The sequence below is a fragment of the Lutjanus erythropterus genome, chromosome 4 (assembly GCF_056507025.1).
Source record: "Lutjanus erythropterus isolate fLutEry1 chromosome 4, fLutEry1.hap2, whole genome shotgun sequence".
NCBI classification, from domain to species: Eukaryota; Metazoa; Chordata; class Actinopteri; order Lutjaniformes; family Lutjanidae; genus Lutjanus; species Lutjanus erythropterus.
The window spans coordinates 46,534,796-46,548,364 of NC_139320.1; the positions used below are offsets into that span (position 1 = coordinate 46,534,796).

General features: G+C 45.5%; 1 long non-coding RNA gene across 1 annotated transcript; it reads left to right on the top strand.

Annotated features, from left to right (window-relative positions):
- The first annotated feature begins 3,736 nt into the window (after positions 1 to 3,736).
- Positions 3,737 to 4,420, top strand: LOC146329216 (uncharacterized). Its single transcript, XR_014769956.1, has 2 exons — positions 3,737 to 4,168; positions 4,249 to 4,420. It is a non-coding gene; the product is annotated as an uncharacterized LOC146329216 (long non-coding RNA).
- The last annotated feature ends 9,149 nt before the right edge of the window (positions 4,421 to 13,569 follow it).

Below are 13,569 nucleotides of genomic sequence, written 5' to 3' on the forward strand. Positions count from 1 at the left end.
TCAGTCTTATTCCTCTTTTGTAAATGAGATGCGCAAGGTTTTTGATCACCCGGTCCAAGGGAAAGAAGCCAGCAGCCGGCTCCTTTCCCTCCGCCAGGGTTCAGCGCCAGTCTCCCAGTACGCTATCGACTTCCGCATTTTGGCAGCCGAAAGCGGCTGGGATGAGCGCGCATTACAAAGTGTTTTTCTCTTGGGATTAGCTGATAATATTAAGGACGAATTGGCAGCACGAGACGAGACCCAGTCTCTTGACGAATTAATCTCATTAGCCATTAGACTCGATAACCGGCTACGTGAGAGATGCAGGGAGAGAATAGGGAGACAGGGCGCCCCTCCTCCTGTGGTTTCCAACTACCCTCCGGTGTCCACTCCGCAACGCGGGATTCCCCGGGACCTCACCCCCGTGCCTGCCCCCGCTCCTCGTGCGGGTTTTTCCTCCGTCCCTAACGAAGAGGAGTCCATGCAGTTGGGTCGAGCCAGACTGTCTCCCGCAGAACGGGAGCGCCGATTACTGCACCGGCTATGCATCTACTGTGGTCAGCCTGGCCACTTCCTCGCCACCTGTCCTCAACTGCCAAAAGGGGAGGCTCATCAGCCACGGAGGGGGCGCTGGTGAGCCGTACTATCTCTTCCTCCTCTCCCTCCACCCGAGTTCAACTACAAGGTATGCTCAGACTCCCACATAACACGATACCACTGCAGGCACTGGTCGATAGTGGAGCTGATGACAATTTTATTGACTCTGAACTGTGTAGTCAAGCGAACCTTCCTATTGAGCCTCTCCCTGAGCCTAGGAACGTTCTCACCCTGAGTGGACAATTACTGGCTAGTGTCACCCACCGTACTGCCCCTGTGACCCTGCTGCTCTCTGGTAATCATCAGGAAGTAATTTCGCTGTTAGTCATTCCCTCTCCCACTTCACCTCTGGTTCTGGGGCTCCCCTGGTTAAAGTTGCACAACCCCCATATTGACTGGTCCGCCTCGGCCATTACCAATTGGAGTACGTTCTGTCATTCCCATTGTCTTCACTCTGCCATTCCCTCCAGTGCCTCCTCGCCACCTGTGCCTACCGAACCTATTGACTTGTCCTCCATTCCCCCCATGTACCATGATCTTCAGGAGGTTTTTAGCAAGGACAAAGCGCTTTCTCTTCCCCCACACCGTCCCTATGACTGTGCCATTGAACTGCTCCCTGGAGCCCCATTTCCATCTCAAAAACTGTACAATTTGTCCAAGCCTGAAAGAGAGTCCATGGAGCAGTACATCACAGACTCGTTAGCTGCGGGGTTAATCCGCCCTTCCTCTTCCCCAGTGGGAGCGGGTTTTTTCTTTGTTGAAAAGAAAGACAAAACCCTGCGCCCTTGTATAGACTTCAGGGGGATAAATGACATTACAGTGAAAAATAAGTACCCACTCCCTCTGATTGATTCCGCTTTTGGCCCCTTGCACCAAGCAACCATTTTCTCCAAGCTAGATCTCCGTAACGCCTACCACCTCATCAGGATTAAGGAAGGAGATGAGTGGAAAACGGCGTTCAACACCCCCCTGGGACATTTCGAGTACCTGGTTATGCCCTTTGGTCTGACCAATGCACCAGCTGTTTTCCAGGCTTTGATCAATGACGTTTTAAGGGACATGCTTAATAGGTTCGTGTTTGTTTATTTAGACGACATCTTGATTTTTTCCAGAGACCTTGATGAACATGTCCAGCATGTAAAGCTGGTTTTAAGAAGACTATTAGAGAATAGACTCTTTGTGAAAGCAGAGAAATGCGAATTCCATGTCACATCTGTCAGTTTTTTGGGGTTCGTGGTGGAAAGGGGACAGCTGAAGGCGGATCCGGCCAAAGTTCAAGCGGTGGCCGAGTGGCCTGTCCCCGCCACCAGAAAACACCTCCAGAGGTTTTTGGGGTTTGCAAATTTTTACAGGAGGTTCATTCGCAATTACAGCCAAGTAGCGGCCCCACTCACTCAATTGACCTCCTCCAAGCTCCCCTTTGTGTGGTCGCAGGCAGCCGATGCTGCCTTCGACCGATTAAAGTGCCTGTTTACCTCTGCACCTGTGCTTTCCCATCCAGATCCTGCATTACCGTTCGTGGTCGAAGTCGACGCCTCTGACTCTGGGGTAGGGGCTGTCCTCTCTCAACGCTCCCCTGTTGACCACAAAATGCACCCCTGTGCCTTCTTCTCTCGTCGGCTCACCCCAGCAGAGAAAAATTACGACGTGGGCAACAGGGAGCTCCTTGCTGTGGTCTTGGCTCTCCAGGAGTGGAGGCATTGGTTGGAAGGTTCCACGCACCCTTTTACGGTATGGACTGACCACAAGAACCTCTCCTATCTACGGTCTGCACGTCGACTAAACTCCCGGCAGGCTCGGTGGGCCCTGTTCTTGGGTCGGTTCCGGTTCTCCCTCACCTACCGCCCTGGTTCCAGGAATGTTAAGCCCGACGCCTTATCCAGACAGTTTACTCCACCGGTGGAAGACACACCTGTGGAGACCATCCTCCCTTCCTCCTGCGTGGTGGGGGCGGCCAGGTGGGAGATTGAGCAAGTCGTGCAGGAGGCTCAACAAGATCAACCCATTCCCGAGAGCTGCCCTCCCAACCGGATGTTTGTTCCACCCGCCGCCAGAACTCCTGTGCTCCAGTGGGGACATGCTTCCAAAGTCGCCTGTCATCCTGGGTTTCATCGCACCCTCTCCTTGCTCCGACGCAGTTTCTGGTGGCCCTCCATAACGTCTGACACCAAGGAGTATGTTTCCGCCTGCTCCGTCTGTGCCCGCAACAAATCCTCCCACCAGACTCCTGCTGGCCTCCTACGTCCACTGCCCATCCCCCATCGCCCTTGGTCTCATGTTGCAGTGGACTTCGTCACTGGACTCCCACCGTCAGAGGGTAACACAGTAATCCTTACCATTATTGATCGTTTTTCCAAAGCTGTGCATTTTGTTCCTCTGCCCAAACTCCCCTCAGCCCTAGAGACGGCCAACCTCCTCGTCCAACATGTGTTCAGACTTCATGGTATACCTCAGGACATAGTTTCGGACCGGGGTCCCCAGTTCTCCTCCCAGGTCTGGAGGGCCTTCTGCCAGGCTCTGGGAGCTTCAGCCAGCCTCTCGTCTGGATACCACCCCCAAACCAACGGCCAGACGGAGCGGGCCAACCAGGACCTCGAGTCAGCTCTCCGGTGCGTCACCGCTAGACATCCCGCCTCCTGGTCCACCCATCTTCCCTGGGTGGAATACGCCCACAACTCTCTGGTCAGCTCAGCCACAGGTATGTCCCCCTTTATGGCCTCTGTGGGTTTCCAACCTCCCCTCTTCCCCATCCAGGAGACCGAAGTGGCAGTTCCGTCCGTCCAGGAGCACCTCCGGCGGGCACGGCGGGTCTGGCGGGAGGCAAGGGCGGCTCTCACGCGGACTGCGGCTCGCAATCAACGATTGGCGGACAGACGTCGCGCTCCTGCCCCCCACTATCAGCCGGGTCAAAAGGTGTGGCTTTCCTCACGCGACCTCCCTCTGCAGACGGAGAGCAGGAAGCTAGCCCCCAGGTACATCGGCCCTTTTGAAATAGAAAAGGTAATCAATCCCTGTGTGATGAGACTCAAATTGCCCGCAGCCCTTAATGTTCACCCGGCCTTTCACGTTTCCCTGTTGAAGCCTGTGTCCACCAGTGCTCTGTGCCCTCCGGCCGAACCCCCTCCGCCCCCCCGGCTCATTGATGACCACCCGGCCTACACTGTCCGGCGGTTGCTGGACGTCCGCAGACGGGGCCGGGGATACCAGTTTTTGGTGGACTGGGAGGGGTATGGTCCAGAAGAACGGTCATGGGTGTCCCGTTCTTTTATTCTGGATCCGGACCTTATTAATGACTTTTACAGGGACTTTCCTGGCAAGCCTGGCAGGCCGCCGGGTGGCGTCCGTTGAGGGGGGGGTAATGTCATGGTTGTTGAGTTTTTTGGATTTGTTTTGGTGTTTTTGGTGTTTCGGGTTTCCTTGTTTCCCTTTTTCCCCCCTCCCCTTTCCTTCCAGGGCAGTGTGTGTGGCAGCGGCGGCGGTCATTGGCTGGCTCAGCATAATGAGACGCACCTGGCTCTCATCAGTGCACTTCCCCGGGTATATGAGCTTGGCCTAGTCTCCACTCCTGTGCCGGACTATTCAGTCGTTGTCGGTAATGTAGCGCAGCAAGCTTTCTAGTGGATCTTTGGTGTTTTTTCCTTCGTGATTCTAATCAACAGTGTTTTTGTGCAGCCTTCAGTTCCTCTTCCGACCGTGGGTGCAGCACTCGTGCTCCTGAACCTACGCCAGCACGGTTCCCCTCCTGTCGACCCCGCTGCGCCAGCCAGCCGACCGCGTCCAGCACCTGCCCTCGCCTTCCGTTGTTTTTTGCTCTTTTGTGAAACAATAAACTCTTTGAAAACTGCTTTTATCTCGCTCTCTGCGTCTGGGGTCCTGGCCAAACTCTGAACCTAACAGTCCAGATGATATGTCCTTTTGATGCTGGTGACCCCCTGACTTTTGCTTTAGTGCCACCACACCACAACTATTGGATGGATTGCAAATGATAGAGTAGCGACTTTGGTGATCTCTTGATTTTTAAATTGGCACCATCATCAAGTTTTTTTTTTTTTTAACTTTTGTCAAACTTTTGTTTTCAACGACATATCTGCTAGCACCAGTCAAGGACTGGGATCAAAAAACAGCCCAGGCATTTGCAATGATGGCCCTGTTTTCAAACCTGACACCAACTTCACCCAAATGTTAACATAAAACGCTTAAAAAAAAAAAACATACAGGCTGACAAGGATGCAAAAATTCACACAGAGGAACACTCAGACAACAAACTCTATAATCACAACAGTCACTGACATATGCTGACAATTTAATATATATATTAATATATGGGAGCGGCAGAGGGCTAGGTGCTACTACACAATATGCTCCACCAAAGGCACAAAAACATAGGTTTGACATTAAGGCGGAGTGCATAATAATACAACAGCACCACCAAAACTAGTACTGCACAGCCACAAAGCATGAAACAAAGACTTCATCTAAAAATTAAAAGAGCACTGAACAGCCACAGTATCTAATAATGAATAAACATGACCTTAATGTAGTTTCTGAATGAGTTTGCTTTCCTCCATGTGTCTCTTTACTCATCACTAATAAATGTATTATTTTTGCATATTTTTCTGCCTCAGTGACTCAGCTCAATTTCAGGTTTCCACCCTCACTTGACCTTTCCACTCTCTCCCATCGAGGGGTTTATGGGTGAACGTGTTTATTAAAATATACATTTGAGCCGATCTCAAATATTTTGGTCTCCATCCATAGAATAACTTTTGGAATCAATTTGAATCAAATCAGAATGTTCTTGTTTCATATTATATCAAACTCTTTAACTACACATGTGCACCACAGAGTAAGAGTATTTCTTTACTTAATTGAATCACATTGAATGTCATTAACATTAACAAATTGATCTACATTAAGTCAAAATCTAACACGAATGTCAAAGTGGGTGCTGGCACTTTTAAAGGCCTTTAAAAACACACATTGGGGCTTTAAATAAATCATAATGAAGTGCCTTGTTTTATTAATAGTCAGTGTTTTACAGATTAGAAAAAAGCAGCATGTGCCATCCTTCTGAACAGTATGTAGTGCCTAATATAAAACACATCACAGCTATCGTACCCCTTCCGGGTACTTCCATTTAAGCGAAACTTTTCACAGAACTTGCTGCCAGTTACCAGAGCTATTCACTGAAAAGAATAAGGAACCTATTTAAAATGAACACCCTCAATTACTAATGACGGATTATAGCTTCTCATGTGCGAGGGTAGCTGTCAGTGGAACGGGGGATAGAGTTTCAAATAGCCTGCTATGCTTTGGGCTGCGGAGAAGTGTGGCTTTGAATCTGACAATGACTCTGCGCTGATCAGTTTGTGGATGAAAAGAGTGGCAGCAGGTCCCAGTTGTTTCTATACACTCAGTAGACAGTTCAGTGGAGTTGAGTCCCAGGCCTCTAAATGTAAAAGAAAATTGGGACGCTGGGAGAGTCGCACAGACATTTTGTGGAGTGGCGTACATGGAAATGAGCAAGTGAGCACGACTGATGTTGTCAGAAACAAGTGGCCTGTGGATGAGGTTGTCATGCTTGACAACGTACTGCTCCTTTCAGAAAATAAATGCTTTGCCGACGGATGAAGGTCTCTCAGAACAGCGTTGTATTTTTTGGCATTTACCGTGGCCTGAACCATGCAACCAGTCATGTGCACAGTACACTCTTAGAACTGAATGCACTAACTAGAGCCATAAAGGCTTCTTCAGCTTGTCCCGACAGGAAAACCTCCTTGTAGAACCTTTTATAAAGGTTCCACTTGGAACCCTTCCAGAGAGTTCTACCTAGAACCCAGCATGAAAGGTTTTACCCCGAACCCCTTATGAAAGGTTCCACAGAGAACCATTCTATGGTGTAATAGTTTGACCCAAAGCCATTCTATCCAGAACTGTTCCACCTTCTCAGGGTGCTACAACGTGGGAGTTACTGAAAACCTTTTTGTACTCCAAGGGTTTTATCTAGAACACACTCTGGGGCTTCTACTGGGAACCATTTTTTAAACCAATGATTTTATCTAGAAGCCACTCAGGGGGTTTTATCTCAAACTCTTTTATATTTCAAGGGTTTTATTTAAAATCTATTCTAGTAGTTCTACCAAGAACCTTATATTCCCTGTGTTTTCTCTAAACCCTACCAAGGGGGTTCTTTTTAGAACCTTTTTGCTCTAACCAGGGGGCTCAACCCATAACCTTTTTGTATTCCAAGGGTTTTAGCTAGGACCCATTGAGGGGGTTCTATTGAGAACCCCTTTTGGTTCCAAGGGTTTAACCAGAACACATTCATGATGTTCTACTGGGAACCTTTTTATACACGAAAGGGGTTCTCTTGATATTAACACTGAACTATGGAAAAAGTTTTTTTTCAGATGAAAAGGGTTCCTAATGCAACCTTTATTCTTACAAATAACTCTTTCCTGTTCGTCAGAAGAAAATAACTCAGCCCTTCAGAAAGAACCCTTTTGGAACCCCTTATTTCAAACAGTATCGTGTACAGGGTTCCATCTTCTGTCTCTCATCTCCTTTAAAAGAAGGATATCTGCAGTGGAGTGAGCTCACCCAGACCACAGCTGGGTGCATTAAAGAGCTGGAACTTGAGACCACTATACTGTATGTTCAGTGATGCAGGAAAAGATAATTATGTGAGTAACACGGCCGCCGCTAGTTCTAAAAGAGTAGATTAGAGTAAAGGCTGCCCTACCGAGATAACATCGTCTTGTTATTAACCAGATGGTGGTCACATTGGCTCTTACAGAAAGTGTCGAGACACCTGTTTTTTCAACTTCAATTCATGGTCTTTTTAAATAGCTCTGGAGAATTGGAGGAGATAGAAAGAAACCAAAAATAGTGGCGTGTCATGGCAATCTGTTGAATTCACATAAGCTAAAGTGAGATAACCTTTAAGCTAAATCTTTTTTCTACTCATTTACAAACTAAAATTATGGCCTTATGGTTGTAAGCTACCACAAACCAGTCAGGTTCAAGTTAATGAAAGGTCTTTTTTGGTGAAATCAGTTTATTTATTTAAAAGTATCCCCATTAGCTGATGCTGATGCACCAGCTAGTCCTCATGGGCTCCAAAATTCAGTTCATCATCTCCATCATCTGCATATACAACATCACGTTATCACAAAATGTAAGTTATTGCTATTGATGTGTATGATTCCATGTCTTCACTTAGAGACTACCCTGCTGACACAAACACAAGACTGTAATTGCAACGTAACTTTTGCAACATGTGACATTGTATCAACCTGACAAGAGAAATTTCAGAGTTTTATTTGTTATTTAGACATTATCGTAACATTGCTGGTATGTTGTCACAATGTTTCCAGCTTTTTTTGGAGCTTTTATGATTGTTTAGTTAATAATAATTAGTTAATAAATTTCAGAAACCCTTATGCAGAGGACATTGAACAGATGTTGCAAAAGTACCATAGAATACCACCATGTTGCACTACAATCTGCCAGCAGCACAACTAATGATAACAACTGTAATATTGCAGTAACGTCATTACAAGGTCACAAATGATATGTGACAACTGGACATGCTGTGTTTGTGTTGACTGAAATGAAAGTATTCATAAGAATGGGACGGACATGAGTTTACAGTGACCTTGACCTGTGATCACCAAATTCTAATCAAATCATCCTCAAATCCAACTGGACACTTGTACCAGATGTAATAAAATCCCCTCCAGGCATTCCTGAGTTATAGTATTCACGAAAATGGGATGGACATGACTTTGCAGTGACCTTGACCACTGACCATTACATTGTACAGCATTAACTGTGGGGTCCAAGTGGACATTTAGGCCAAGTCTAAAGAAATTCCCCCAAAGCTTTGTTAAGATACCATCACAAGAATGGGGCGTATGTACGATTTTACACGATAAAAAAATAATGCCTTCCACCATGTCTGTTGCAGGCGCAGAATCATAAAAATATGCTTTCCACAAAAATCTAATTTATTACCAAAAATGTTGAAAGAAGTCTACTGCATTTTTGCTGTGTACCTCAGATAGAAGCTCTAGTAAAAATCTACCTTTCTATCTGTTACTGTATTGATTAGTTTAGCACAGGCCAGTACAGTACACATAGTCTGTCTGTTTGCCCTCAGTCTTGTTCTGTTTTTGGTTCTGTTGTGTTCTCTAACCCATTTCTGCTGGCAGAATGTCAAACCTTAATGAATTACTTGCAGGCCTCTCATTTTGATCACTGTAATTTAAACAACCATTATTGATTAATTAGGGGGCACAATGTTTTACTACAGGGGGTGGACACAATGCCATGGACACCTTTCTAATCTAATGTAATGCAATCCAATACAACAGCCCTCAAACAAATACTTTGTGAAGCTTATTATGTGAAATTGTAGTTGATGCTGTGCCAGAGAGATGTTTGCTCAGCTCTATGCTAATTTCTGAGCCTGCAGTTTGTAAAGTTGTATTAGATTACATTACACTGCAAGACATCAGAAGCAGCACCGGCGCCAGATAATTATCTAGGCACAGCGTTTTCACAGGTGGGCCTTCTTTTTACATGGTAAGCATGCATGTATATCTTGTGAAGTCATTGTCATAATGAGCTGGATCATAGCGTCTACAGATACACAAAGCCATACTGGGGACTGCTTATCCATCGATTCTACTGGAGACAGGCACGTCTACGCTATGGTTTTGTTCTGTCCTACACATGACTGCAGCTTGATTGATGTTGACTTACTAGTTAGTGGCTTTTCATGCTTTAATCATGGGCTACATGGCTAAGTAGTTAAACAGTTTCTCTTTTGTCTGTTTTTATGATCGCAAGCCTGCATGGGGTCTTTTATTTTGAAAATTGGCCTGTATGGTTTTTCTGTGATTGACTTCCTGCCCACTCAATCTGGTCTGTGTTGATTGACGTGGCATCCGTCAAAAATAGACTTGGCGTGTATTTTAAGGAAAAGAGTGGAGAGCCACCTCTGGGACGCACTGCAGCACAACTGGTGAATTGGATTTGGCGCAGCCATAACATGATGCAGTCATGCCCGGTGGACTGTATCCTCTCTGATAGTACTGCAAGAGTCACCTAGAACAATTCCAGCTCTGAAACAAAAATAACACACTAACTTAGTTCATCCAATTTAATGAGCAAACACCCCTAATATTAGAAAAACATAGCCAAATAAACATTTACATCCGCTATGGTGTGACATACAGCAAACACAGGAAAACTTTATAAGCTTAAGTTAATCATAAAATCTAGTCTTACCTTATGCAATGCATTTCCCTGTCTCTGCTTCTTGTGAAGTCATCAACAATATCATTTGAATCAAATGTTTTGCCATGAGAGAGCACTTTGAAGCGCCTGTCCCATCATCAGTATCATTGTCAACCGTCCCTGCTGGGCTACAGCCCTGGCTAGTGGTGAGCAGCTACATAACATCCTAGAGGTTAACCAGCATTGTATATTCATAAAATATTTAGTTTAACATATGAATTTTTGCTACATTTAATTATCTATTGTATTTAATGTTTATTATAATATAATGAATTTTGAGAATTTTGGTGGAACCTCACCTCCCTCGAAAAAATGTGTGTGACTCGTTGCAGTAAAGACAGGCTTCCTATCAAGCAGGAACAGTGGAGGAACTTTCTCAGCTGCTTAGAGGACAAAAGATTACATCTTTGGCTCTCCCTTTAAGTGCTGATACATCCAAAATCAGTCCTAAAAGGATCAAGCTAGGACTGTCTCGGACCGGAACAGAGGAAGGAAGCCACAAGAGAGTTGCTGCCTCACTCAGCCTCACTTTCGTCACATCACTGCTGTGTCTCAGGAGAGCACTGGATGCACTTCCATCACCGCGGCTGTCTCGACAAGGCCTGGCAGTCAACGCGCTCTGGCGGGCCTGCAGTCCCAGCGGTAATGTACTCATGGCTGACGAGGAACTGATGTGGATCGATGACTGCGACCAATAGGCGGCATGTCACAAGTGCTGCATTGACTTGTCGTCTCAGAGTTGAAGAAAGATGGCTGGGGACGTTTGCTGCTTTGCTTTTTGACACACACACAACTGACTGATGGTATGTTCATCACATTTATCAAGGTCATTAATATTCATAGTTGTGTTTAAACCCGTTCCCTCATCTATTTCTTTTGTTTGCTACAGAATGGTGGTTTAATAGAAATATCATGGTAATCTGTGATTAATGACTGTGAGAACTCTGTTTTCATTAAAGCGAGATGACAAAATTTACCACGTACTTATTCAGTGACGAAGTGGTGATGACACTAAGCCAAAATGCTTACCAGGAGCTGTGTTCCCCGGTAGGAGAGGCTCTTCAGCTCTGATCAACATGCTAATAAACCAATCAGGTTCTCATTTGGTGCTAATCAGCCAATCAAACTATTTGTTCCTGCCTCCGATTTCATGCTGGGATCATGCCTGGAAGAAAGATGACTGATGGGCCCACACACACACACACACACACACACACACACACACACACACACACACACACACGTGTTCATCATGAGAACTTAAATAGGGAGCTGATGCTGTGATATGACTAACAGGTTGAGATGTGTGGGAAATAGGAGATGAGAGAAAGGAGAGAAAAGGAGGATAAGAGTGGATATATCCTGAAAATAACCATGGGTAACCGCACACCATCATCTGTCTCTAGATTTAGAAAACCATAGGTGATTATAAAGGCAGAGAGGAAGGTCAGCTTTCAAGACTGGTAGAATTTTATTGCAACGCTCCATTTTATGTGATCAAATTAGCCAGGTGGCACGATCCAGGGCCGTGGCCACCACTGGAGACGGAGACCATGTCCTTGTTGTTTATGACAATTGGGGGCTTTACAGTAATGAGCTCAGGAGGAGATTGCCTTTTATAGTTTATAGTTTTATTGGGCAGATTTTTTTGTATTTCTTTACCAGAATTACTGTTTATTTCTGGAAACGTGGAGCAGGTTTCAAAGCACAATTACTACCATACTGCTGGGAGACTGGAAAATAACAGAAAACATAATTGATCAGTTTAATCAATAAACAATTCTGGAAAAAAAAGGACAGTTTTAGTGGGATTTTTTTGTTTACTTTAGTCAAAGATTTCTAGGGTGAGCTGCTGGGAGATTTTGGACTCGTGGAGATTATTGTGATAGCACTTGGTTTGTCATCAGATATAAAAAGAATACTGACAACAGCAAATGCTTTGAAAATCAGTGGTTAATAGGATTAATTTCCTAGAAACTCTTCACAATAAAAGCCCACTGTTGTTTTGTCGTAATGGGTTGGTCCTGGCCAGTGAGACGTCACTGCATCCTGCTTGGTGGCGGGTCAGGTGTGTTTTGTGTTCCATCTCAGGCGCAGCTCGGCGCTTTGTAACTGGTAATGGAAATGCAAAACAGCGTGGCGTGATTTGACTCAACTTTGGCAAAAGTGCCAATGGAAAAGCCCATTTAAGATATCCAGACTGAAAGAGATGCAAAATATCACTTTGTGGTTGCTTTACATCTCTTGGCACCAGAAGTGGCCAATCAGTTTTCAGGGCACCAACCATACCACCTCTGGCCGCCCCTCTGGCGATACCCCTGTACCTGCATGCATCTCTTTCACACAGGCTTGTGCAAGTCATTTCATTAACAGAGTCCATCATTATTAGCTTTCCCACCAGGGTCATTAGTGGACAATTTGTCCCCCAGCAATAGGAAGCTGTCTGTAGGTCAGAACCCCTGATGCTCCCTCAGCAGCCATCAATCAGCCCCAGTTAGAAACTCTGTGTGCTTCCCCTAAAACTCCAAAATACCTAAGTCTAGATTTATATACTGTAATTTTAGCCTGACAGTTCCACTAGCTGTCCGGAGGTGATGATGACGGCCCCAGCAGTAACATCCAGCTACAGCTCCTTGGGAAGTGGTTCTTCCTGTGTGGGATGGAAACAGTCTTAAGAATCCATCAAATTCCGCCCCCAGAGTAAAATGGTGGCACATTATTGACAGTAACCATGTCAATATATGCTTAAAAATGCTTTAGTGTCTACTCTGCTAGAAGGTCTAGTCTCACAGATGTCGCCCTACAGGGCAATGTCTGAGTAAGTAAACAGATATTACTTCATGAAGAGAAAGATCACCCGGCCATCCTCCTCCTTCCTCCTTCCTCCTTCCAACTTTTAGGTCCCTCTATAGAGCTCTTGAGTCTTTATGAGGAAACATGGGCTGAGGCCAAGTCTTCCATAAGTGCTGGTGTTAAACCCAGTCAAGACTCCGTCCTGTAATGAAACAAAACAACCGTGAAGGCCAACCAGTCTAGACTCCCATCAAATTACAAAAGAGGGATGTATTTGCCTAGCAGGTCTCTTAGGCTTCCTGCTTTGGCAAGGATTCTGTAATTGGTGTGCAATAAGACCACAAGACTTGAGTTCTTAATAAAGCAGAGGGAAATAGACCTGAGCAATGTTTTGATTAAATCGTTAATCAAATAAACGCCGGCAATGTCTATCAGACAGGTAATGAAATGTTTAGCAACATTATGTAATAAACTGCAAGTCAAGGAAAGGGCCCTTGTCTTTAAGGTTTGCTGTAATCACTAACAAGGTGCCCACACAAACACAAAAAACTCATTTTGGCATCATTATTTTCATGCATCTGCTAAAAGAGACAAAATGTTTCATGTTTATCACCTTGAACATTGCTGATATAAGTACTCGGCTGCAGCGAGGCATATTTCAGCCTTTGAGACAAACGCTGTGCTTGGCTGGACTGACAAGTTGAAACACTGGGTGGTGCGGACCCATCATTAGCATCCTTCTCCTCACCGAAGTCTTCACTTTATCGGTCCAACCCTAAGAAAGCACAATTGTGCCTTCTGTTCCTGAGGCAAAATTATCTCGCAACCTTCAACTTTCCCATCAGTCAACCCGCACTCATTTACCGAGCAAGTCCCAGCAGGTGCTAAGTCACACAC